Consider the following 4,217-nt stretch of genomic DNA (forward strand, 5'->3'; position numbering starts at 1 on the left):
CGAGACAGGGTTTCTCTGTATAGCCCTGGCTGTCCTGGAACTCACTTTGTAGACCAGGCTGGCCTCGAACTCAGAAATCCGCCTGCCTCTGCCTCCCAAGTGCTGGGATTAAAGGTGTGCGCCACCACCGCCCAGCAGATACCCATTTCTTTTTCTTTGTTTCTTTGTTTCTTTCTTTGTTTCTTTCTTTGTTTCTTTCTTTGTTTCTTTCTTTGTTTCTTTCTTTGTTTCTTTCTTTCTTTTTTTTAAAGCTTTATTTATTTATTATATGTAAGTACACTGTAGCTGTCTTCAGACACTCCAGAAGAGGGAGTCAGGTCTCATTACAGATGGTCGTGAGCCACCATGTGGTTGCTAGGATTTGAACTCAGGACCTTCGGAAGAGCAGTCGGGTGCTCTTACTCACTGAGCCATCTCACCGGCCCCAGATACCGATTTCTAAACCAATCACTGGCAAGGGTCAGGGGAGCACCAGGGTGGGCTTAGATCAGTCAGTCATGCTTCCCGTCCTGGAGCAGGGGCAGAGACAAATCAGAAGTCTATTCACAAACAAAATAGGTGGAGCTGGAAAAATGGCTTAGCCCATAGGAGAACTTCCTGCTCTCATAGAGAACTTGGGTTCAGTTCCCAGCGCCAGTTCCAGGGATATGATGCTGTCTGAGAGCATTAGACATGCATGCGGTATAAACAAACATACATTCAGGCACAACACTCTGACAGGTTAAAACACATACATGCGTGTACTCACACATGCACATGCATACAGAAAGAATGTATGGGCCTGATGCAGTTATTCTACATTTCTTTTTCTTTCTAGCTTTCCCCTGCTCCTTCCTCTTCATCCCTTTCTCCTTTTCCTTTTCTTCCTTCACTCTTCTCCATCTCACCCTCTCCTCCTCCTCCTCCTCCTCCTCCTCCTCCTTCTCCTCCTCCTCTTCCTCCTCTTCTTCCCACTTTCTCTGATCTAGGGATTGAACTTGAGACCTCATGCACAGTAAGCAAGCACTCTACCACGAAGCCACACTCTCAGCTCAGTTTTTCCATTATTAGACATTTTGGCCAAGCGCACGGCCACCCAGAAGGAAGATTACACTCCCAGCCTCTTGTGCAGCTAACTGTGACTGGTGGCCGCGATCCAGCCAATGGGAAGCTGCAGATGTTTCGGTAGCTCTCGGGAATCTTCTTTAAGGGAATCTTGGCATAAGCCTTGGCTCTCATTTCTGTCTTCTCTCCATTTGCTGCCTGGAATGTGGGTGTCGCTGTCCTGGACCATGAGAATAAGAATCGTGGCAGTTGCGAGGAGCCTGGGGCTGTGAGACCGCAGGAGCAGAGTCCAGTCTCTGCTCTGAATTAACATGGGGAGAAAGGAGCCGGAGCACACTGTCTCAATGAAGACAGAATCATCAGTTACAGATAGCAAGTGTCCAAGTGAACAGAAAGCCTAAGTCAGCATGCAGGGCTTGGGCTCACTAGGAAACAATGTAACAGAGTGAGATCTGCCTAGGAGATCCGGGAACCAGGCTCAGTGGGATACTCCATTGGAGATGTTCCTTAGAAAAGGTTGCTGGGCCAGGTGGTACAGGTCAGTGATTCCAGCTACTTAGGAGCCTGATACAAGAGATTTGTAACTTCAGGGCCTGCAAAGCAAGTTGAAGGCTAGCCTAGACAATGTAGAGTGATCTTGCCTCAAAATAAAAGGTATAAAAAAAGGGCGGGGATACGGTTCAGTGGTAGAGCGTTTGCCTACCATGAGCAATGTCTTGGGTTTGATAAAAAGAGAAAAGCAAAAGGCTAGCTGACTCTGCAGGTTGGTTTCCTCATCAGTAAGAAGGAGACAATAATTCCTGTGCTGGAGGACACTGGGAGCACATCCCAGGAACTCACTAGGCCAGCAAATGTGTGAGATGAAGTGGGGGCTGCATAGCCTGATCCCTGGTAAACATGGCAGACGGTGACTCCCACTATTTCTAGCTTCCCAGGCTCCCTGACCCACACCCTTTCCCTGTCTGCCGACCTGAGGAGGGCTGTCTCAGACTTCCAGGCCACTTAGGGCTCCATTTGGCTGAAATGGATCATCAGCTCTGAGGAAGCTGGGTCCAGTGAGCGAGCCCACTCAAACATCCCTGCAGCATGCCAGCACTGGGCGAGGCAGAGGCAGGTGGATTCCTGAGTTGGAGGCCAGTCTGGCTTTACGTTTTGTAAAGGCAAGTTCTAGCACAACTGAGGAAAAAAGAAAAACAAAAGAGCAAACAAAAAAAGCCCACAAAAAAAAACCAACAACAACACAATAAAATCCCTGTAGCAAAGTAGTATAAGGGACTGAGATCTCTTGTTATAGTCAGCACTGACTTCTAGCCACAGGAGTGGTCCACTGTCCTAGGGTTTTATTGCTATAGACAGACACCATGACCACAGCAACTCTTATAAAAGAAAACATTTAATCATTTAATTGGGGCTGACTTACAGTTTCAGAAGTTTAGTCCATTATTATCATGGAGGGAACCATGGCGGTGTGCAGGCAGACATGGTGCTGGAGGAGCTGAGAGTTCTACGACTTGTTCTGAAGGCAGCAGAAGGAGACTGTGTCACACAGAGACCTCAAAGCCCACTTCTATAATGACCCACTTCCTCCAACAAGGCCACACCTCCTAATAATGCCACTCTCCATAGGCCAAGTCTATGAGTCTATGGGGGCCATTTCTATTCAAACCACCCAGTCACCTTGGAAATAGGTCCTCTAGTCCCATCAAGGTGACAAGAGAGCACACCTTTAATCCCAGCACTTGGGAGGCAAAGGCAGGTGAATTTCTGCGTTTGAGGCCAGCCTGGTCTACAAAGTGAGTTCCAGGACAGCCAGGGCTACACAGAGAAACTCAGTCTTGAAAAACAAAACAAAACAAAATAAACAAAAGATGTACGTGATGTAATTACTAGCAGCACCACCGCCGTCGTCATCATCCTCACCGTCATCATCCATTACCAAGGGCTGACTGGAATGAAAATGGTCCCTACGGGCTCATATACTTGAATACTTGGTTCCCCTGTTGTTAAAACTGTTTGGGAAGGATTAGGAAGCATGCCCTTGTTGAGGAGGTGTGTCCCTGAGGGTGGACTCTGAAGTTTCAAAAGCCCAAACCATTCCCAGTTAGATGTCTCTGCCTTGTGGTTGCAGGTCAAGATGTAAGTAAGCTCTCCACTGCTGTCCCAACACCACACCTGCCTATCTCCTGCCATGCTCCCCACCATGATGGTCATGGGCTGTAACCCTCCGGAACCATGAGTTCCAAATTAAATGCTTTTCTGTATAAGTTGGCTCGGTCATGGGGTCTTATTATAGCAATAGATAAGTGACTAAGCGTTGTCATCTCAGGCAGGGTCTCGGATAGCTCAGGCTGCTCTAGGATGACCTGGCACTGCTTTTCCTGCCTCTACCTCCCAAGTGGTGATGTGCTAGGTGTATGGGACCAGTGATTCACAGTTTATGTAGCACTGTAGATGAGACTGATAACTTCATGCATGCTAGGCAAGGATTCCATCAGCTGAGCTACAGCCCCAGAGGCCCCCCCCTCACCCCCACCCCACCCTGGCTACCATCTTGAATCTTCCTGAGTGACCCTGAGCTAGACCCAAATCACTCTACTGTGTGCGAATTCCTGATTCACATTCCTGTGTGAAGCCACAGCTGTTACAATGGTTTAAAGTTGCTAAGTCTGGGTTTATTTGTTACATAGCAATGGAAATGAGCAACAAATTAGCACAGAGTCCTCCCCATTCCTTGTCCTCCTCTTTGTTTTGTTTTTGTTTTTTGTTTTTGAAACAGGATTCCTCTGAGTAGCTTTGGCTTTCCTAGAACTAGCTCTGTACACCAGGCTGGTCTTGAACTCACAGAGATCTGCCTATCTCTGCTTCCTCGGTGCCAGGATTAAAGGCCTGTACCACTGCTGCCTGTTGAATTCCCTCTTCTTTCTGGCAAGACTTTTCTTCTCTGCAGGACCCGGCTCCCCCTCACTCTCCATGTGATTCGCAAGTCCCAGAACTACAGCAAGACGTTAGATGTCGTTCACACTGCTTAGAAGGCCTGCTGGAGACACAGAGCACCCAGAGATAAGGCTTATCCCCAGGGACATCCTGATTCAGCTGCCATAGAGGTATCTTGTGAAAGAAGACAAGATAGGGTCTCAGATGTGGCTCAGGTGATGGGGGGAAGGGGAGGGGGA

The sequence above is a fragment of the Mus pahari genome, chromosome 18, assembly GCF_900095145.1.
Source record: "Mus pahari chromosome 18, PAHARI_EIJ_v1.1, whole genome shotgun sequence".
NCBI classification, from domain to species: Eukaryota; Metazoa; Chordata; class Mammalia; order Rodentia; family Muridae; genus Mus; species Mus pahari.